Here is a 19,800-nt window from a genome sequence, read left to right on the forward strand (position 1 = left end):
AACCGAAGACCCTGAGATTAAGAGTCTCATGCTCTATTGAATGAGCTAGCCGGCTGATTCGTTACTAGGTGCCGCCATTAAAGCCGTCTTGGACTTACGCAACAATTGACAACACATAAGATTAATAAAAATTGGTCCACTCCCGTACTCCTAGTGTTTGGGCTGGTAAAAGAGTACGTGAGTCGAAACAGGTTCAGCAATCTTACCTTTCCATAAAGTAGACGTGGTACAGAAACAGAAGAGGTGGCCGAGTGGTATAGGCGATGGACTACTAATCCATTGCGCTCTGCCCGCGTGGGTTCGAATCCCACTTCGTCGCACATTCGGTTCTATGGTGTAATGGTTAGCACTCTGGACTTTGCATCCAGCGATCCGAGTTCAAATCTCGGTAGAACCTGACCTTCTTTTTGAATTCTTATTTAATCTTTTGTTTAACAAATACGTGAGGGAAAGGCTGATTTATTTAAAATTGACTAAGCCATATTTGAATGCTTTCAAGTCATATCTTCAACATTTTCCAGGTTTGTGGCAGAACTCATGTTTAGAGGAGAATTGGTGATTTCCACGGCGCGTTCGTAATGCAATTAAAAGTGTATCAGAAAACGCCCAACGTGGGGCTCGAGCCCACGACCCTGAGATTAAGAGTCTCATGCTCTACCGACTGAGCTAGCCGTGCTGATTCGTTATTACGTTCCGCCATTGAAGCCGTCATGGACTTACGCAACAACTGACCACACCTAAGATTACTTAAAGTTGGGCCACTCGCGTAATCCTACTGTTTGGGCTGGTATAAGGTTACGTGAGTCGAAACAGGTTCAGCAATGTTAGCTTTCCATAAAGTAGACGTGCTACAGAAATAGACGAGGTGCCCGAGTGGTTAAGGCGATGGACTGCTAATCCATTGGGCTCTACCACGTGGGTTCGAATGCCATCTTCGTCGCACATTCGGTTCTATGGTGTATTGGTTAGAACTCTGGACTTTGAATCCAGCGATCCGAGTTCACATCTAGGTAGAACCTGACCTTCTTTTTGAATTCAGATTTAATCATTTGTGTAAAAATTACGTGAGGGAAAGGCTGAATTATTTAAAATTGACTATGCCATATTTGAATGCTTTCAAGTCATTTCTTCAACTTTTGCCAAGTTTATGGCACCACTCATGCTTAGAAGGAGACTTGGTGATTTCCATGGCGCGTTCGTAATGCAATCCAAAGTCTATCAGAAAACGCCCAAACTGGGGCTCGAACCGAAGACCCTGAGATTAAGAGTCTCATGCTCTATTGAATGAGCTAGCCGGCTGATTCGTTACTAGGTGCCGCCATTAAAGCCGTCTTGGACTTACGCAACAATTGACAACACATAAGATTAATAAAAATTGGTCCACTCCCGTACTCCTAGTGTTTGGGCTGGTAAAAGAGTACGTGAGTCGAAACAGGTTCAGCAATCTTATCTTTCCATAAAGTAGACGTGGTACAGAAACAGAAGAGGTGGCCGAGTGGTATAGGCGATGGACTACTAATCCATTGCGCTCTGCCCGCGTGGGTTCGAATCCCACTTCGTCGCACATTCGGTTCTATGGTGTAATGGTTAGCACTCTGGACTTTGCATCCAGCGATCCGAGTTCAAATCTCGGTAGAACCTGACCTTCTTTTTGAATTCTTATTTAATCTTTTGTTTAACAAATACGTGAGGGAAAGGCTGATTTATTTAAAATTGACTAAGCCATATTTGAATGCTTTCAAGTCACTTCTTCAACATTTGCCAGGTTTATGGCGGAATTCATGCTTAGAGAAGAATTGGTGATTTCCACGGCGCGTTCGTAATGCAATTAAAAGTGTATCAGAAAACGCTCAACGTGGGGCTCGGACCCACGACCCTGAGATTAAGAGTCTCATGCTCTACCGACTGAGCTAGCCGGGCTGATTCGTTATTAGGTTCCGCCATTAAAGCCGTCTTGGACTTACGCAACAATTGACCACACCTAAAATTACCTAAAATTGGGTCGCTCGCGTACTCCTACTGTTTGGGCTGGAAAAAGGTTACGTGAGTCGAAACAGGTTCAGCAATGTTAGCTTTCCATAAAGTAGACGTGGTACAGAAACAGACGAGGTGGCCGAGTGGTTAAGGCGATGGACTGCTAGTCCATTGGGCTCTGCCCGCGTGGGTTCGAATCCCATCTTCGTCGCACATTCGGTTCTATGGTGTAATGGTTAGCACTCTGGACTTTGAATCCAGCGATCCGAGTTCAAATCTCGGTAGAACCTGATCTTCTTTTTGAATTCTTATTTAATCTTTTGTTTAATAAATACGTGGGGGAAAGGCTGATTTCTTTAAAATTGACTAAGCCATACTTGAATGCTTTCAATTTATTTCTTCAACATTTGCCAGGTTTATGGCAGAGCTCATGCTTAGAGGAGAATTGGTGATTTCCACGGCGCGTTCGTAATGAAATTTAAAGTGTATCAGAAAACACCCAACGTGGGGTTCGAACCCACGACCCTGAGATTAAGAGTCTCATGCTCTACCGACTGAGCTAGCCAGACTAATTCGTTATTAGGTTCCTCCATTAAAGCCATCTTGGACTTACGCAACAATTGACCACACCTAATATTACTTAAAATTGCGCCACTCCCGTAATCCAACTGTTTGGGCTGGTAAAAGGTTACGTGAGTCGAAACAGGTTCAGCAATGTTAGCTTTCCATAAAGTAGACGTCGTACAGAAACAGACTAGGTGGTCGAGTGGTTAAGGCGATGGACTGCTAATCCATTGGGCTCTACCACGTGGGTTCGAATCCCATCTTCGTCGCACATTCGGTTCTATGGTGTATTGGTTAGCACTCTGGACTTTGAATCCAGCAATCCGAGTTAAAATCTAGGTAGAAACTGACATTCTTTTTGAATTCTGATTTAATCTTTTATTTTAAAAAATACGTGAGGGAAAGGATGATTATTTAAAACTGACTAAGCCATATTTGAATGCTTTCAAGTCATTTCTTCAACATTTGCCAGGTTTATGGCGGAGCTCATGCTTAAAGGAGAATTGGTGATTTCCACGGTTTGTAATGCAATCCAAAGTCTATCAGAAAACGCCCAACGTGGGACTCGAACCCACGACCCTGAGATTAAGAGTCTCATACTCTACTTACTGAGCTAGTCGGGCTGATACGTTATAAGGTTCCGCCATTAAAGCCGTCTTGGACTTACGCAACAATTGACCACACCTAAAATTACTTAAAATTGGGTCGCTCGCGTACTCTTACTGTTTGGGCTGGTAAAAGGTTACGTGAGTCGAAACAGGTTCAGCAATGTTAGCTTTCCATAAAGTAGACGTCGTACAGAAACAGACTAGGTGGTCGAGTGGTTAAGGCGATGGACTGCTAATCCATTGGGCTCTGACTGCGTGGTTTCGAATCCCATCTTCGTCGCACATTTAGTTCTATGCTGTAATGGTTAGCACTCTGGACTTTAAATCCAGAGATCCGAGTTCAAATCTTGGTAGAACCTGACTTTCTTTTTGAACTCTGACTTAATCATTTGTTTAAAAAATGCGTGAGGAAGGGATGATTTATCCAAAATTGACTAAGCCATATTTGAATGCTTTCAAGTCATTTCGTCAACATTTGCCAGGTTTATGGCGGAACTAAATTGTGAATTGGTGATTTCCACGGCGCGTTCGTAATGCAATTAAAAGTGTATCAGAAAACGCCCAACGTGGGGCTCGAACCCACGACCCTGAGATTAAGAGTCTCATGCTCTACCGACTGAGCTAGCCGGGCTGATTCGTTATTAGGTTCCGCCATTAAAGCCGTCTTGGACTTACGCAACAATTGACCACACCTAATATTACTTAAATTTGGGCCACTTGGTAATCCTACTGTTTGGGCTGGTAAAAGGTTACGTGAGTCGAAACAGGTTCAGCAATGTTAGCTTTCCATGAAGTAGACGTGGTACAGAAACAGACGAGGTGGCCGAGTGGTTAAGGCGATGGACTGCTAATCCATTGGGCTCTGCCCGCGTGGGTTCGAATACCATCTTCGTCGCACATTCTGTTCTATGGTGTAATGTTTAGCACTCTGGACTTAGAATCCAGCGATCCGAGTTCAAATCTCGGTAGAACCTGATCTTCTTTTTGAATTCTTATTTAATCTTTTGTTTAATAAATACGTGAGGGAAAGGCTGATTTATTTAAAATTGTCTAAGCCATATTTGAATGCTTTCAAGTCATTTCTTCAACATTTGCCAGGTTTATGGGAGAACTCATGCTTAGAGGAGAATTGGTGATTTCCACGGCGCGTTCGTAATGCAATTAAAAGTGTATCAGAAAACGCCCAACGTGGGGCTCGAGCCCACGACCCTGAGATTAAGAGCCTCATGCTCTACCGACTGAGCTAGCCGTGCTGATTCGTTATTACGTTCCGCCATTGAAGCCGTCATGGACTTACGCAACAACTGACCACACCTAAGATTACTTAAAGTTGGGCCACACGCGTAATCCTACTGTGTGGGCTGGTATAAGGTTACGTGAGTCGAAACAGGTTCAGCAATGTTAGCTTTCCATAAAGTAGACGTGCTACAGAAACAGACGAGGTGCCCGAGTGGTTAAGGCGATGGACTGCTAATCCATTGGGCTCTACCACGTGGGTTCGAATGCCATCTTCGTCGCACATTCGGTTCTATGGTGTATTGGTTAGAACTCTGGACTTTGAATCCAGCGATCCGAGTTCACATCTAGGTAGAACCTGACCTTCTTTTTGAATTCAGATTTAATCGTTTGTGTAAAAAATACGTGAGGGAAAGGCTGAATTATTTAAAATTGACTATGCCATATTTGAATGCTTTCAAGTCATTTCTTCAACTTTTGCCAAGTTTATGGCACCACTCATGCTTAGAAGGAGACTTGGTGATTTCCATGGCGCGTTCGTAATGCAATCCAAAGTCTATCAGAAAACGCCCAAACTGGGGCTCGAACCGAAGACCCTGAGATTAAGAGTCTCATGCTCTATTGAATGAGCTAGCCGGCTGATTCGTTACTAGGTGCCGCCATTAAAGCCGTCTTGGACTTACGCAACAATTGACCACACCTAAAAATACCTAAAATTGGGTCGCTCGCGTACTCCTACTGTTTGGGCTGGAAAAAGGTTACGTGAGTCGAAACAGGTTCAGCAATGTTAGCTTTCCATAAAGTAGACGTGGTACAGAAACAGACGAGGTGGCCGAGTGGTTAAGGCGATGGACTGCTAGTCCATTGGGCTCTGCCCGCGTGGGTTCGAATCCCATCTTCGTCGCACATTCGGTTCTATGGTGTAATGGTTAGCACTCTGGACTTTGAATCCAGCGATCCGAGTTCAAATCTCGGTAGAACCTGATCTTCTTTTTGAATTCTTATTTAATCTTTTGTTTAATAAATACGTGGGGGAAAGGCTGATTTCTTTAAAATTGACTAAGCCATATTTGAATGCTTTCAATTTATTTCTTCAACATTTGCCAGGTTTATGGCAGAGCTCATGCTTAGAGGAGAAATGGTGATTTCCACGGCGCGTTTGTAATGAAATTTAAAGTGTATCAGAAAACACCAAACGTGGGGTTCGAACCCACGACCCTGAGATTAAGAGTCTCATGCTCTACCGACTGAGCTAGCCAGACTAATTCGTTATTAGGTTCCTCCATTAAAGCCATCTTGGACTTACGCAACAATTGACCACACCTAAGATTACTTAAAATTGCGCCACTCCCGTAATCCAACTGTTTGGGCTGGTAAAAGGTTACGTGAGTCGAAACAGGTTCAGCAATGTTAGCTTTCCATAAAGTAGACGTCGTACAGAAACAGACTAGGGGTCGAGTGGTTAAGGCGATGGACTGCTAATCCATTGGGCTCTACCACGTGGGTTCGAATCCCATCTTCGTCGCACATTCGGTTCTATGGTGTATTGGTTAGCACTCTGGACTTTGAATCCAGCAATCCGAGTTCAAATCTAGGTAGAAACTGACATTCTTTTTGAATTCTGATTTAATCTTTTTTTAAAAAAATACGTGAGGGAAAGGATGATTATTTAAAACTGACTAAGCCATATTTGAATGCTTTCAAGTCATTTCTTCAACATTTGCCAGGTTTATGGCGGAGCTCATGCTTAAAGGAGAATTGGTGATTTCCACGGTTTGTAATGCAATCCAAAGTCTATCAGAAAACGCCCAACGTGGGACTCGAACCCACGACCCTGAGATTAAGAGTCTCATACTCTACTTACTGAGCTAGTCGGGCTGATACGTTATAAGGTTCCGCCATTAAAGCCGTCTTGGACTTACGCAACAATTGACCACACCTAAAATTACTTAAAATTGGGTCGCTCGCGTACTCTTACTGTTTGGGCTGGTAAAAGGTTACGTGAGTCGAAACAGGTTCAGCAATGTTAGCTTTCCATAAAGTAGACGTCGTACAGAAACAGACTAGGTGGTCGAGTGGTTAAGGCGATGGACTGCTAATCCATTGGGCTCTGCCTGCGTGGTTTCGAATCCCATCTTCGTCGCACATTCAGTTCTATGCTGTAATGGTTAGCACTCTGGACTTTAAATCCAGAGATCCGAGTTCAAATCTTGGTAGAACCTGACTTTCTTTTTGAACTCTGACTTAATCATTTGTTTAAAAAATGCGTGAGGAAGGGATGATTTATCCAAAATTGACTAAGCCATATTTGAATGCTTTCAAGTCATTTCGTCAACATTTGCCAGGTTTATGGCGGAACTAATGCTTAGAGGTGAATTGGTGATTTCCACGGCGCGTTCGTAATGCAATCCAAAGTCTATCAGAAAACGCCCAACGTGGGGTTCGAAACCACGACCTTGAGATTAAGAGTCTCATGCTCTACCGATTAAGCTAGCCGGGCTGATTCGTTTTTAGTTGCCGCCACTAAAGCTGTCTTGGACTTATGCAACAATTGACCACACTTTAGATTACTTGAAATTGGGCCACTTGGTAATCCTACTGTTTGGGCTGGTAAAAGGTTACGTGAGTCGAAGTAGGTTCTGCAATGTTAGCTTTCCATGAAGTAGACGTGGTACAGAAACAGACGAGGTGGCCGAGTGGTTAAGGCGATGGACTGCTAATCCATTGGGCTCTGCCCACGTGGGTTCGAATACCATCTTCGTCGCACATTCGGTTCTATGGTGTAATGATTAGCATTCTGGACTTTGAATCCAGCGATGCAAATTCAAATCTCGGTAGAACCTGGCCTTCTTTTTGAATTCTGATTTAATCTTTTGTTTAAAAAATACGTGAGGGAAAGGCTGATTTATTTAAAATTGACTAAGCCATATTTGAATGCTTTCAAGTCATTTCTTCAACATTTGCCAGGTTTATGGCGGAACTAATGCTTAGAGGTGAATTGGTGATTTCCACGGCGCGTTCGTAATGCAATTAAAAGTGTATCAGATAACGCCCACGGTGGGGCACGAAACCATGACCCTGAGATTAAGAGTCTCATGCTCTACCGACTGAGCTAGCCGGGCTGATTCGTTATTAGGTTCCGCCATTAAAGCCGTCTTGGACTTACGCAACAATTGACCACACCTAAGATTACTTAAAATTGGGCCACTCGCGTAATCCTACTGTTTGGGCTGGTAAAAGGTTACGTGAGTCGAAACAGGTTCAGCAATGTTAGCTTTCCATAAAGTAGACGTGGTCCAAAAACAGACGAGGTGGTCGAGTGGTTAAGGCGATGGACTGCTGATCCATTGGACTCTGCCTGCGTGGGTTCGAATCCCATCTTCGTCGCAACTTCTGTTCTATGGTGTAATGTTTAGCACTCTGGACTTTGAATCCAGCGATCCGAGTTCAAATCTCGGTAGAATCTGATCTTCTTTTTGAATTCTTATTTAATCTTTTGTTTAATAAATACGTGAGGGAAAGGCTGATTTATTTAAAATTGTCTAAGCCATATTTGAATGCTTTCAAGTCATTTCTTCAACATTTGCCAGGTTTATGGCAGAACTCATGCTTAGAGGAGAATTGGTGATTTCCACGGCGCGTTCGTAATGCAATTAAAAGTGTATCAGAAAACGCCCAACGTGGGGCTCGAACCCACGACCCTGTGATTAAGAGTCTCATGCTCTACCGACTGAGCTAGCCGTGCTGATTCGTTATTATGTTCCGCCATTGAAGCCGTCATGGACTTACGCAACAACTGACCACACCTAAGATTACTTAAAGTTGGGCCACTCGCGTAATCCTACTGTTTGGGCTGGTATAAGGTTACGTGAGTCGAAACAGATTCAGCAATGTTAGCTTTCCATAAAGTAGACGTGCTACAGAAACAGACGAGGTGCCCGAGTGGTTAGGGCGATGGACTGCTAATCCATTGGGCTCTGCCCACGTGGGTTCGAATACCATCTTCGTCGCACATTCGGTTCTATGGTGTAATGATTAGCATTCTGGACTTTGAATCCAGCGATGCAAGTTCAAATCTCGGTAGAACCTGGCCTTCTTTTTGAATTCTGATTTAATCTTTTGTTTAAAAAATACGTGAGGGAAAGGCTGATTTATTTAAAATTTACTAAGCCATATTTGAATGCTTTCAAGTCATTTCTTCAACATTTGCCAGGTTTAAGGCAGAACTCATGCTTAGAGGAGAATTGGTGAATTCCACGGCGCGTTCGTAATGCAATTTTAAGTGTATCAGAAAACGCCCAACGTGGGGTTCGAACCCACAACCTTGAGATTAGGAGTCTCATGCTCTACCGATTAAGCTAGCCGAGCTGATTCGTTTTTAGGTGCCGCCACTAAAGCTGTCTTGGACTTATGCAACAATTGACCACACTTTAGATTACTTGAAATTGGGTCACTCGCGTAATCCTACTGTTTGGGCTGGTAAAAGGTTACGTGAGTCGAAACAGGTTTAGCAATGTTAGCTTTCCATAACGTAGACGTGGTACAGAAAGAGACGAGGCGTTTGAGTGGTTAAGGCGATGGACTGCTAATCCATTGGGCTCTGCCCGCGTGAGTTCGAATCCCATCTTCGTCGTAAATTCGGTTCTATGGTGTAATGGTTAGCACTCTGGACTTTGAATCCAGCGATCCGGGTTCAAATCTCGTTAGAACCCGACCTTCTTTTTGAATGCTGATTTAATAGTTTGTGTAAAAAATACGTGAGGGAAAGGCTGAATTATTTAAAATTGACTAAGCCATATTTGAATGCTTTCAAGTCATTTCTTCAACATTTGCTTAGAGGAGAATTGGTGATTTCCACGGCACGTTCGTAATGCAATTAAAAGTGTATCAGAAAACGCCCAACGTGGGGCTCGAACCCACGACCCTGAGATTAAGAGTCTCATGCTCTACCGACTGAGCTAGCCGGGCTGATTCGTTATTAGGTTCCGCCATTAAAACCGTCTTGGACTTACGCAACAATTGACCACACCTAAGATTACTTAAATTTGGGCCACTTGGTAATCCTACTGTTTGGGCTGGTAAAAGGTTACGTGAGTCGAAGTAGGTTCAGCAATGTTAGCTTTCCATGAAGTAGACGTGGTACAGAAACAGACGAGGTGGCCGAGTGGTTAAGGCGATGGACTGCTAATCCATTGGGCTCTGTCCGCGTGGGTTCGAATACCATCTTCGTCGCACATTCGGTTCTATGGTGTAATGATTAGCATTCTGGACTTTGAATCCAGCGATGCAAGTTCAAATCTCGGTAGAACCTGGCCTTCTTTTTGAATTCTGATTTAATCTTTCGTTTAAAAAATACGTGAGGGAAAGATTGATTTATTTAAAATTGACTAAGCCATATTTGAATGCTTTCAAGTCATTTCTTCAACATTTGCCAGGTTTATGGCGGAACTAATGCTTAGAGGTGAATTGGTGATTTCCACGGCGCGTTCGTAATGCAATTAAAAGTGTATCAGATAACGCCCAAGGTGGGGCACGAAACCATGACCCTGAGATTAAGAGTCTCATGCTCTACCGACTGAGCTAGCCGGGCTGATTCGTTATTAGGTTCCGCCATTAATGCCGTCTTGGACTTACGCAACAATTGACCACACCTAAGATTACTTAAAATTGGGCCACTCGCGTAATCCTACTGTTTGGGCTGGTAAAAGGTTACGTGAGTCGAAACAGGTTCAGCAATGTTAGCTTTCCATAAAGTAGACGTGGTACAAAAACAGACGAGGTGGTCGAGTGGTTAAGGCGATGGACTGCTGATCCATTGGACTCTGCCTGCGTGGGTTCGAATCCCATCTTCGTCGCACATTCTGTTCTATGGTGTAATGTTTAGCACTCTGGACTTTGAATCCAGCGATCCGAGTTCAAATCTCGGTAGAATCTGATCTTCTTTTTGAATTCTTATTTAATCTTTTGTTTAATAAATACGTGAGGGAAAGGCTGATTTATTTAAAATTGTCTAAGCCATATTTGAATGCTTTCAAGTCATTTCTTCAACATTTGCCAGGTTTATGGCAGAACTCATGCTTAGAGGAGAATTGGTGATTTCCACGGCGCGTTCGTAATGCAATTAAAAGTGTATCAGAAAACGCCCAACGTGGGGCTCGAACCCACGACCCTGACATTAAGAGTCTCATGCTCTACCGACTGAGCTAGCCGTGCTGATTCGTTATTACGTTCCGCCATTGAAGCCGTCATGGACTTACGCAACAACTGACCACACCTAAGATTACTTAAAGTTGGGCCACTCGCGTAATCCTACTGTTTGGGCTGGTATAAGGTTACGTGAGTCGAAACAGGTTCAGCAATGTTAGCTTTCCATAAAGTAGACGTGCTACAGAAACAGACGAGGTGCCCGAGTGGTTAGGGCGATGGACTGCTAATCCATTGGGCTCTGCCCACGTGGGTTCGAATACCATCTTCGTCGCACATTCGGTTCTATGGTGTAATGATTAGCATTCTGGACTTTGAATCCAGCGATGCAAGTTCAAATCTCGGTAGAACCTGGCCTTCTTTTTGAATTCTGATTTAATCTTTTGTTTAAAAAATACGTGAGGGAAAGGCTGATTTATTTAAAATTGACTAAGCCATATTTGAATGCTTTCAAGTCATTTCTTCAACATTTGCCAGGTTTATGGCGGAACTAATGCTTAGAGGTGAATTGGTGATTTCCACGGCGCGTTCGTAATGCAATTAACAGTGTATCAGATAACGCCCAAGGTGGGGCACGAAACCATGACCCTGAGATTAAGAGTCTCATGCTCTACCGACTGAGCTAGCCGGGCTGATTCGATATTAGGTTCCGCCATTAAAGCCGTCTTGGACTTACGCAACAATTGACCACACCTAAGATTACTTAAAATTGGGCCACTCGCGTAATCCTACTGTTTGGGCTGGTAAAAGGTTACGTGAGTCGAAACAGGTTCAGCAATGTTAGCTTTCCATAAAGTAGACGTGGTACAAAAACAGACGAGGTGGTCGAGTGGTTAAGGCGATGGACTGCTGATCCATTGGACTCTGCCTGCGTGGGTTCGAATCCCATCCTCGTCGTAAATTCGGTTCTATGGTGTAATGGTTAGCACTCCGGACTTTGAATCCAGCGATCCGGGTTCAAATCTCGTTAGAACCCGACCTTCTTTTTGAATGCTGATTTAATAGTTTGTGTAAAAAATACGTGAGGGAAAGGCTGAATTATTTAAAATTGACTAAGCCATATTTGAATGCTTTCAAGTCATTTCTTCAACATTTGCTTAGAGGAGAATTGGTGATTTCCACGGCACGTTCGTAATGCAATTAAAAGTGTATCAGATAACGCCCAAGGTGGGGCACGAAACCATGACCCTGAGATTAAGAGTCTCATGCTCTACCGACTGAGCTAGCCGGGCTGATTCGATATTAGGTTCCGCCATTAAAGCCGTCTTGGACTTACGCAACAATTGACCACACCTAAGATTACTTAAAATTGGGCCACTCGCGTAATCCTACTGTTTGGGCTGGTAAAAGGTTACGTGAGTCGAAACAGGTTCAGCAATGTTAGCTTTCCATAAAGTAGACGTGGTACAAAAACAGACGAGGTGGTCGAGTGGTTAAGGCGATGGACTGCTGATCCATTGGACTCTGCCTGCGTGGGTTCGAATCCCATCCTCGTCGTAAATTCGGTTCTATGGTGTAATGGTTAGCACTCCGGACTTTGAATCCAGCGATCCGGGTTCAAATCTCGTTAGAACCCGACCTTCTTTTTGAATGCTGATTTAATAGTTTGTGTAAAAAATACGTGAGGGAAAGGCTGAATTATTTAAAATTGACTAAGCCATATTTGAATGCTTTCAAGTCATTTCTTCAACATTTGCTTAGAGGAGAATTGGTGATTTCCACGGCACGTTCGTAATGCAATTAAAAGTGTATCAGAAAACGCCCAACGTGGGGCTCGAACCCACGACCCTGAGATTAAGAGTCTCATGCTCTACCGACTGAGCTAGCCGGGCTGATTCGTTATTAGGTTCCGCCATTAAAGCCGTCTTGGACTTACGCAACAATTGACCACACCTAAGATTACTTAAATTTGGGCCACTTGGTAATCCTACTGTTTGGGCTGGTAAAAGGTTACGTGAGTCGAAGTAGGTTCAGCAATGTTAGCTTTCCATGAAGTAGACGTGGTACAGAAACAGACGAGGTGGCCGAGTGGTTAAGGCGATGGACTGCTAATCCATTGGGCTCTGCCCGCGTGGGTTCGAATACCATCTTTGTCGCACATTCGGTTCTATGGTGTAATGATTAGCATTCTGGACTTTGAATCCAGCGATGCGAGTTCAAATCTCGGTAGAACCTGATCTTCTTTTTGAATTCTGATTTAATCTTTTGTTTAAAAAATACGTGAGGGAAAGGCTGATTTATTTAAAATTGACTAAGCCATATTTGAATGCTTTCAAGTAATTTCTTCAACATTTGCCAGGTTTATGGCGAAACTAATGCTTAGAGGTGAATTGGTGATTTCCACGGCGCGTTCGTAATGCAATTAAAAGTGTATCAGAAAACTCCCAAGGTGGGGCTCGAAACAATGACCCTGAGATTAACAGTCTCATGCTCTACCGACTGAGCTAGCCGGGCTGATTCGTTATTAGGTTCCGCCATTAAAGCCGTCTTGGACTTACGCAACAATTGACCACACCTAAGATTACTTAAAATTGGGCCACTCGCGTAATCCTACTGTTTGGGCTGGTAAAAGGTTACGTGAGTCGAAACAGGTTCAGCAATGTTAGCTTTCCATAAAGTAGACGTGGTACAAAAACAGACGAGGTGGCCGAGTGGTTAAGGCGATGGACTGCTAATCCATTGGGCTCTGCCCGCGTGGGTTCGAATCCCACTTCGTCGCACATTCGGTTCTATCCTGCAATGATTAGCATTCTGGACTTTGAATCCAGCGATCCGAGTTCAAATCTCGGTGGAACCTGACCTTCTTTTTGAATTCTTATTTAATCTTTTGTTTAATAAATACGTGAGGGAAAGGCTGATTTATTTAAAATTGACTAAGCCATATTTGAATGCTTTCAAGTCATTTCTTCAACATTTGCCAGGTTTATGGCGGAACTCATGCTTAAAGGAGAATTGGTGATTTCCACGGCGCGTTCGTAATGCAATTAAAAGTGTATCAGAAAACGTCCAAGGTGGCGCACGAAACCATGACTCTGAGATTAAGAGTCTCATGCTCTACCGACTGAGCTAACCGGGCTTATTCGTTATTAGGTTCCGCCATTAAAGCCGTCTTGGACTTACGCAACAATTGACCACACCTAAGATTACTTAAAATTGGGCCACTCGCGTAATCCTACTGTTTGGGCTGGTAAAAGGTTACGTGAGTCGAAACAGGTTCAGCAATGTTAGCTTTCCATAAAGTAGACGTGGTACAAAAACAGACGAGGTGGCCGAGTGGTTAAGGCGATGGACTGCTGATCCATTGGACTCTGCCCGCGTGGGTTCGAATCCCATCTTCGTCGCACATTCTGTTCTATGGTGTAATGTTTAGCATTCTGGACTTTGAATCCAGCGATCCGAGTTCAAATCTCGGTAGAACCTGATCTTCTTTTTGAATTCTTATTTAATCTTTTGTTTAATAAATACGTGAGGGAAAGGCTGATTTATTTAAAATTGACTAAGCCATATTTGAATGCTTTCAAGTCATTTCTTCAACATTTGCCAGGTTTAAGGCAGAACTCATGCTTAGAGGAGAATTGGTGATTTCCACGGCGCGTTCGTAATGCAATTAAAAGTGTATCAGAAAACGCCCAACGTGGGGCTCGAACCCACGACCCTGAGATTAAGACTCTCATGCTCTACCGACTGAGCTAGCCGTGCTGATTCGTTATTATGTTCCGCCATTGAAGCCGTCATGGACTTACGCAACAACTGACCACACCTAAGATTACTTAAAGTTGGGCCACTCGCGTAATCCTACTGTTTGGGCTGGTATAAGGTTACGTGAGTCGAAACAGGTTCAGCAATGTTAGCTTTCCATAAAGTAGACGTGCTACAGGAACTGACGAGGTGCCCGAGTGGTTAGGGCGATGGACTGCTAAACCATTGGACTCTGTCCGCGTGGGTTCGAATACCATCTTCGTCGCACATTCGGTTCTATGGTGTAATGATTAGCATTCTGGACTTTGAATCCAGCGATGCGAGTTCAAATCTCGGTAGAACCTGACCTTCTTTTTGAATTCTGATTTAATCTTTTGTTTAAAAAATACGTGAGGGAAAGGCTGATTTATTTAAAATTGACTAAGCCATATTTGAATGCTTTCAAGTCATTTCTTCAACATTTGCCAGGTTTATGGCGAAACTAATGCTTAGAGGTGAAATGGTGATTTCCACGGCGCGTTCGTAATGCAATTAAAAGTGTATCAGAAAACGCCCAAGGTGGGGCACGAAACCATGACCCTGAGATTAAGAGTCTCATGCTCTACCGACTGAGCTAGCCGGGCTGATTCGTTATTAGGTTCCGCCATTAAAGCCGTCTTGGACTTACGCAACAATTGACCACACCTAAGATTACTTAAAATTGGGCCACTCGCGTAATCCTACTGTTTGGGCTGGTAAAAGGTTACGTGAGTCGAAACAGGTTCAGCAATGTTAGCTTTCCATAAAGTAGACGTGGTACAAAAACAGACGAGGTGGCCGAGTGGTTAAGGCGATGGACTGCTAATCCATTGGGCTCTGCCCGCGTGGGTTCGAATCCCACTTCGTCGCACATTCGGTTCTATCCTGCAATGATTAGCATTCTGGACTTTGAATCCAGCGATGCGGGTTCAAATCTCGGTAGAACCTGACCTTCTTTTTGAATTCTGACTTAATCTTTTGTTTAAAAAATACGTGAGGGAAAGGCTGATTTATTTAAAATTGACTAAGCCATATTTGAATGCTTTCAAGTCATTTCTTCAACATTTGCCAGGTTTATGGCGGAACTCATGCTTAAAGGAGAATTGGTGATTTCCACGGCGCGTTCGTAATGCAATTAAAAGTGTATCAGAAAACGTCCAAGGTGGGGCACGAAACCATGACTCTGAGATTAAGAGTCTCATGCTCTACCGACTGAGCTAACCGGGCTTTTTCGTTATTAGGTTCCGCCATTAAAGCCGTCTTGGACTTACGCAACAATTGACCACACCTAAGATTACTTAAAATTGGGCCACTCGCGTAATCCTACTGTTTGGGCTGGTAAAAGGTTACGTGAGTCGAAACAGGTTCAGCAATGTTAGCTTTCCATAAAGTAGACGTGGTACAAAAACAGACGAGGTGGCCGAGTGGTTAAGGCGATGGACTGCTGATCCATTGGACTCTGCCCGCGTGGGTTCGAATCCCATCTTCGTCGCACATTCTGTTCTATGGTGTAATGTTTAGCATTCTGGACTTTGAATCCAGCGATCCGAGTTCAAATCTCGGTAGAACCTGATCTTCTTTTTGAATTCTTATTTAATCTTTTGTTTAATAAATACGTGAGGGAAAGGCTGATTTATTTAAAATTGACTAAGCCATATTTGAATGCTTTCAAGTCATTCCTTCAACATTTGCCAGGTTTAAGGCAGAACTCATGCTTAGAGGAGAATTGGTGAATTCCACGGCGCGTTCGTAATGCAATTTTAAGTGTATCAGAAAACGCCCAACGTGGGGTTCGAACCCACTACCCTGAGATTAATAGTCTCATGCTCTACTGACTGAGCTAGCCAGACTAATTCGTTATTAGGTTGCTCCATTATAGCCATCTGGGACTTACGCAACAATTGACCACACATAAGATTACTTAAAATTGCGCCACTCCCGTAATCCAACTGTTTGGGCTGGTAAAAGGTTACGTGAGTCGAAACAGGTTCAGCAATGTTAGCTTTCCATAAAGTAGACGTCGTACAGAAACAGACGAGGTGGTCGAGTGGTTAAGAAGATGGACGGCTAATCCATTGGGCTCTGCCCACGTGGGTTCGAATCCCATCTTCGTCGCACATTCGGTTCTATGGTGTAATGGTTAGCACTCTGGACTTTGAATCCAGCGATCCGAGTTCAAATCTAGGTAGAACCTGACATTCTTTTTGAATTCTGATTTAATCTTTAGTTAAAAAAATACGTAAGGGAAATGCTGATAATTTAAAATTGACTAAGCCATATTTGAATACTTTCAAGTCATTTCTTCAACATTTGCCAGGTTTATGGCAGAACTCATGCTTAGAGGAGAGTTTGTGATTTCCACGGCGCGTTCGTAATGCAATTAAAAGTGTATCAGAAAACGCCCAACGTGGGGCTCGAACCCACGACCCTGAAATTAGGAGTCTCATGCTCTATCTACTGAGCTAGCCGGGCTCATTCGTTATTAGGTTCCGCCATTAAAGCCGTCTTGGACTTGCGCAACAATTGACCACACCTATGATTACTGAAAGTTGGGCGACTCGCCTAATCCTACTGTTTGGGCTGGTAAAAGGTTACGTGAGTCGAAACAGGTTCAGCAATGTTAGCTTTCCATAAAGTAGACGTGGTACAGAAACAGACGAGGTAGCCGAGTGGTTAAGGCGATGGACTGCTAATCCATTGGGCTCTGCCCGCGTGGGTTCGAATCCCACTTCGTCGCACATTTGGTTCTATCCTGCAATGGTTAGCACTCTGGACTTTGAACCCAGCGATCTGAGTTCAAATCTCGGTAGAACCTGACTTTCTTTTTGAACTCTGTTTTAATTATTTGTTTAAGAAATGCGTGAGGAAGGGATGATTTATCGAAAATTGACTAAGCCATATTTGAATGCTTTCAAGTCTTTTCTTCAACATTTGCCAGGTTTATGGCGGAACTCATGCTTAAAGGAGAATTGGTGATTTCCACGGTTTGTAATGCAATCCAAAGTCTATCAGAAAACGCCCAACGTGGGACTCGAACCCACGTCCCTGAGGTTAAGAGTCTCATACTCTACTGACTGAGCTAGACGGGCTGATACGTTATATGGTTTCGCCATTAAAGGCGTCTTGGACTTACGCAACAATTGACCACACCTAAAATTACTTAAAATTGGGTCGCTCGCGTACTCCTACTGTTTGGGCTGGTAAATAGTCACGTGAGTCGAAACAGGTTCAGCAATGTTAGCTTTCCATAAAGTAGACGTGGTACAGAAGCAGACGAGGTGGCCGAGTGGTTAAGGCGATGAACTGCTAATCCATTGGCCTCTGCCTGCGTGGGTTCGAATCCCATCTTCGTCGCACATTCAGTTCTATGCTGTAATGGTTAGCACTCTGGACTTTGAATCTAGAGATCCCAGTTCAAATCTCGGTAGAACCTGACTTTCTTTTTGAATTCTGATTTAATCGTTTGTGTAAAAAATAAGTGAGGGAAAGGCTGGATTATTTCAAATTGACTAAGTCATACTTGAATGCTTTCAAGTCATTTCTTCAACATTGGCTTAGAGGAGAACTGGTGATTTCCACGGCGCGATCGTAATGCAATTAAGAGTGTATCAGAAAACGCCCAACGTGGGGCTCGAACCCACGACCCTGAGATTAAGAGTCTCATGCTCTACCGACTGAGCTAGCCGTGCTGATTTTTTATTAGGTTCCGCCATTAAAGCCGTCTTGGACATACGCAACAATTGACCACACCTAAGATTACTTAAAATGGGGCCACTCGCGTTCTCCTACTGTTTGGGCTGGTAAATAGTCACGTGAGTCGAAACAGGTTCAGCAATGTTAGCTTTCCATAAAGTAGACGTCGCACAGAAACAGACAAGGCGTTCGAGTGGTTAAGGCGATGGATTGCTAATCCATTGGGCTCTGCCCGCGTGAGTCCGAATCCCATCTTCGTCGTACATTCGGTTCTATGGTGTAATGGTTAGCACTCTGGACTTTGAATCCAGCGATCCGGGTGCAAATCTCGTTAGAGCCTGACCTTCTTTTTGAATTCTGATTTAATCGTTTGTGTAAAAAATACGTGAGGGAAAGGCTGAATTATTTAAAACTGACTAAGCCATATTTGAATGCTTTAAAGTCACTTCTTCAACTTTTGCCAAGTTTATGGCACCACTCAAGCTTTGAAGGAGACTTGGTGATTTCCATGACGCGCTCGTAATGCAATCCAAAGTCTATCAGAAAAAGCCCAATGTGGGGCTCGAACCCACGACCCTGACATTAAGAGTCTCATGCTTCACCGACTGAGCTAGCTGTGCTGATTCGTTTTTAGGTGCCGCCACTAAAGCCGTCTTGGACTTACTCAACAATTTCCCCCACCTAAAATTACTTAAAATTGGCTCGCTCGCGTACTCCTACTGTTTGGGCTTGTAAAAGGTTACGTGAGTCGAAATGGTTTCAGCAATGTTAGCTTTCCATAACGTAGACGTGGTACGGAACCAGACGAGGTGGCCGAGTGGTTAATGCGATGGACTGCTAATCCATTGGGCTCTGCCCGCGTGTGTTCGAATCCCACTTTGTCGCACATTCGGTTCTATGCTGTAATGGTTAGCACTCTGGACTTTGAATCCAGCGATCCGAGTTCAAATCTCGGTAGAACCTTACTTTCTTTTTGAACTCTGATTTAATCACTTGTTTAAGAAATACGTGAGGAAGGGATGATTTATCTAAAATTGACTAAGTCATATTTTAATGCTTTCGAGTCATTTCTTCAACATTTGCCAGGTTTATGGCGGAACTAATGCTTAGAGGTGAATTGGTGATTTCCACGGCGCGTTCGTAATGCAATCCAAAGTCTATCAGAAAACGCCCAACGTGGGGCTCGAAACCACGACCCTGAGATTAAGAGTCTCATGCTCTACCGACTAAGCTAGCCGGGCTGATTCTTTTTTAGGTGCCGACACTAAAGCTGTCTTGGACTTATGCAACAATTGACCACACTTTAGATTACTTAAAATTGGGTCGCTCGCGTACTCCTACTGTTTGGGCTGGTAAAATGTTACGTGAGTCGAAACAGGTTCAGCAATGTTAGCTTTCCATAAAGTAGACGTGGTACAGAAACAGACGAGGTGGCCGAGTGGGTAAGGCGAGGGACTGCTAATCCATTGGGCTCTGCCCGCGTTGGTTCGCATCCCACTTCGTCGCACATTCGGTTCTATGCTGTAATGGTTAGCACTCTGGTCTCTGAATCCAGCGATCCGAGTTCAAATCCCGGTAGAACCTGACTTTCTTTTTGAACTCTGATTTAATCATTTGTTTAAGAAAAACGTGAGGAAGGGATGATTTATCTAAAATTGACTAAGCATTATTTGAATGCTTTAAAATCATTTCTTCAACATTTGCCAGATTTATGGCGGAACTCATGCTTAGAGGAAAATTCGTGATTTCACGGCGCGTTCATAATACAATCCAAAGTCTATCAGAAATCGCCCAACGTTGGGCT

General features: G+C 43.6%; 31 non-coding genes across 31 annotated transcripts; 13 read left to right on the forward strand and 18 right to left on the reverse strand.

Moving 5' to 3' along the window:
• The first annotated feature begins 325 nt into the window (after nucleotides 1-325).
• On the forward strand, nucleotides 326-397 carry Trnaq-uug (transfer RNA glutamine (anticodon UUG)). Its single transcript has one exon. It is a non-coding gene; the product is annotated as a tRNA-Gln (tRNA).
• Nucleotides 398-603: 206 nt separating this feature from the next.
• Nucleotides 604-676, reverse strand: Trnak-cuu (transfer RNA lysine (anticodon CUU)). Its single transcript has one exon. It is a non-coding gene; the product is annotated as a tRNA-Lys (tRNA).
• An 893-nt stretch (nucleotides 677-1,569) lies between these two features.
• Trnaq-uug (transfer RNA glutamine (anticodon UUG)) lies at nucleotides 1,570-1,641 on the forward strand. Its single transcript has one exon. It is a non-coding gene; the product is annotated as a tRNA-Gln (tRNA).
• A 206-nt stretch (nucleotides 1,642-1,847) lies between these two features.
• Nucleotides 1,848-1,920, reverse strand: Trnak-cuu (transfer RNA lysine (anticodon CUU)). Its single transcript has one exon. It is a non-coding gene; the product is annotated as a tRNA-Lys (tRNA).
• Nucleotides 1,921-2,103: 183 nt separating this feature from the next.
• Nucleotides 2,104-2,185, forward strand: Trnas-gcu (transfer RNA serine (anticodon GCU)). Its single transcript has one exon. It is a non-coding gene; the product is annotated as a tRNA-Ser (tRNA).
• A 7-nt stretch (nucleotides 2,186-2,192) lies between these two features.
• Nucleotides 2,193-2,264, forward strand: Trnaq-uug (transfer RNA glutamine (anticodon UUG)). Its single transcript has one exon. It is a non-coding gene; the product is annotated as a tRNA-Gln (tRNA).
• Nucleotides 2,265-2,470: 206 nt separating this feature from the next.
• Trnak-cuu (transfer RNA lysine (anticodon CUU)) lies at nucleotides 2,471-2,543 on the reverse strand. The gene has a single exon. It is a non-coding gene; the product is annotated as a tRNA-Lys (tRNA).
• Nucleotides 2,544-3,088: 545 nt separating this feature from the next.
• Trnak-cuu (transfer RNA lysine (anticodon CUU)) lies at nucleotides 3,089-3,161 on the reverse strand. The gene has a single exon. It is a non-coding gene; the product is annotated as a tRNA-Lys (tRNA).
• Nucleotides 3,162-3,704: 543 nt separating this feature from the next.
• Nucleotides 3,705-3,777, reverse strand: Trnak-cuu (transfer RNA lysine (anticodon CUU)). The gene has a single exon. It is a non-coding gene; the product is annotated as a tRNA-Lys (tRNA).
• Nucleotides 3,778-3,959: 182 nt separating this feature from the next.
• Nucleotides 3,960-4,041, forward strand: Trnas-gcu (transfer RNA serine (anticodon GCU)). The gene has a single exon. It is a non-coding gene; the product is annotated as a tRNA-Ser (tRNA).
• Nucleotides 4,042-5,204: 1,163 nt separating this feature from the next.
• Nucleotides 5,205-5,286, forward strand: Trnas-gcu (transfer RNA serine (anticodon GCU)). The gene has a single exon. It is a non-coding gene; the product is annotated as a tRNA-Ser (tRNA).
• Nucleotides 5,287-5,293: 7 nt separating this feature from the next.
• On the forward strand, nucleotides 5,294-5,365 carry Trnaq-uug (transfer RNA glutamine (anticodon UUG)). Its single transcript has one exon. It is a non-coding gene; the product is annotated as a tRNA-Gln (tRNA).
• A 206-nt stretch (nucleotides 5,366-5,571) lies between these two features.
• Trnak-cuu (transfer RNA lysine (anticodon CUU)) lies at nucleotides 5,572-5,644 on the reverse strand. The gene has a single exon. It is a non-coding gene; the product is annotated as a tRNA-Lys (tRNA).
• A 543-nt stretch (nucleotides 5,645-6,187) lies between these two features.
• Nucleotides 6,188-6,260, reverse strand: Trnak-cuu (transfer RNA lysine (anticodon CUU)). The gene has a single exon. It is a non-coding gene; the product is annotated as a tRNA-Lys (tRNA).
• A 549-nt stretch (nucleotides 6,261-6,809) lies between these two features.
• Trnak-cuu (transfer RNA lysine (anticodon CUU)) lies at nucleotides 6,810-6,882 on the reverse strand. The gene has a single exon. It is a non-coding gene; the product is annotated as a tRNA-Lys (tRNA).
• A 1,172-nt stretch (nucleotides 6,883-8,054) lies between these two features.
• Nucleotides 8,055-8,127, reverse strand: Trnak-cuu (transfer RNA lysine (anticodon CUU)). The gene has a single exon. It is a non-coding gene; the product is annotated as a tRNA-Lys (tRNA).
• A 550-nt stretch (nucleotides 8,128-8,677) lies between these two features.
• Nucleotides 8,678-8,750, reverse strand: Trnar-ccu (transfer RNA arginine (anticodon CCU)). Its single transcript has one exon. It is a non-coding gene; the product is annotated as a tRNA-Arg (tRNA).
• Nucleotides 8,751-9,277: 527 nt separating this feature from the next.
• Trnak-cuu (transfer RNA lysine (anticodon CUU)) lies at nucleotides 9,278-9,350 on the reverse strand. The gene has a single exon. It is a non-coding gene; the product is annotated as a tRNA-Lys (tRNA).
• A 1,172-nt stretch (nucleotides 9,351-10,522) lies between these two features.
• Nucleotides 10,523-10,595, reverse strand: Trnak-cuu (transfer RNA lysine (anticodon CUU)). Its single transcript has one exon. It is a non-coding gene; the product is annotated as a tRNA-Lys (tRNA).
• Nucleotides 10,596-12,345: 1,750 nt separating this feature from the next.
• On the reverse strand, nucleotides 12,346-12,418 carry Trnak-cuu (transfer RNA lysine (anticodon CUU)). Its single transcript has one exon. It is a non-coding gene; the product is annotated as a tRNA-Lys (tRNA).
• An 805-nt stretch (nucleotides 12,419-13,223) lies between these two features.
• Nucleotides 13,224-13,304, forward strand: Trnas-gcu (transfer RNA serine (anticodon GCU)). The gene has a single exon. It is a non-coding gene; the product is annotated as a tRNA-Ser (tRNA).
• Nucleotides 13,305-13,845: 541 nt separating this feature from the next.
• On the forward strand, nucleotides 13,846-13,927 carry Trnas-gcu (transfer RNA serine (anticodon GCU)). Its single transcript has one exon. It is a non-coding gene; the product is annotated as a tRNA-Ser (tRNA).
• Nucleotides 13,928-14,212: 285 nt separating this feature from the next.
• Nucleotides 14,213-14,285, reverse strand: Trnak-cuu (transfer RNA lysine (anticodon CUU)). Its single transcript has one exon. It is a non-coding gene; the product is annotated as a tRNA-Lys (tRNA).
• An 806-nt stretch (nucleotides 14,286-15,091) lies between these two features.
• Trnas-gcu (transfer RNA serine (anticodon GCU)) lies at nucleotides 15,092-15,172 on the forward strand. The gene has a single exon. It is a non-coding gene; the product is annotated as a tRNA-Ser (tRNA).
• Nucleotides 15,173-15,713: 541 nt separating this feature from the next.
• On the forward strand, nucleotides 15,714-15,795 carry Trnas-gcu (transfer RNA serine (anticodon GCU)). Its single transcript has one exon. It is a non-coding gene; the product is annotated as a tRNA-Ser (tRNA).
• A 285-nt stretch (nucleotides 15,796-16,080) lies between these two features.
• Nucleotides 16,081-16,153, reverse strand: Trnan-auu (transfer RNA asparagine (anticodon AUU)). Its single transcript has one exon. It is a non-coding gene; the product is annotated as a tRNA-Asn (tRNA).
• A 272-nt stretch (nucleotides 16,154-16,425) lies between these two features.
• Nucleotides 16,426-16,497, forward strand: Trnaq-uug (transfer RNA glutamine (anticodon UUG)). The gene has a single exon. It is a non-coding gene; the product is annotated as a tRNA-Gln (tRNA).
• A 205-nt stretch (nucleotides 16,498-16,702) lies between these two features.
• On the reverse strand, nucleotides 16,703-16,775 carry Trnar-ccu (transfer RNA arginine (anticodon CCU)). The gene has a single exon. It is a non-coding gene; the product is annotated as a tRNA-Arg (tRNA).
• Nucleotides 16,776-17,919: 1,144 nt separating this feature from the next.
• Trnak-cuu (transfer RNA lysine (anticodon CUU)) lies at nucleotides 17,920-17,992 on the reverse strand. Its single transcript has one exon. It is a non-coding gene; the product is annotated as a tRNA-Lys (tRNA).
• Nucleotides 17,993-18,887: 895 nt separating this feature from the next.
• Trnaq-uug (transfer RNA glutamine (anticodon UUG)) lies at nucleotides 18,888-18,959 on the forward strand. Its single transcript has one exon. It is a non-coding gene; the product is annotated as a tRNA-Gln (tRNA).
• Nucleotides 18,960-19,164: 205 nt separating this feature from the next.
• On the reverse strand, nucleotides 19,165-19,237 carry Trnak-cuu (transfer RNA lysine (anticodon CUU)). The gene has a single exon. It is a non-coding gene; the product is annotated as a tRNA-Lys (tRNA).
• Nucleotides 19,238-19,800: the final 563 nt, after the last annotated feature.

The sequence above is a fragment of the Hydractinia symbiolongicarpus genome, chromosome 14 (genome assembly GCF_029227915.1).
Source record: "Hydractinia symbiolongicarpus strain clone_291-10 chromosome 14, HSymV2.1, whole genome shotgun sequence".
Classification (NCBI taxonomy): domain Eukaryota; kingdom Metazoa; phylum Cnidaria; class Hydrozoa; order Anthoathecata; family Hydractiniidae; genus Hydractinia; species Hydractinia symbiolongicarpus.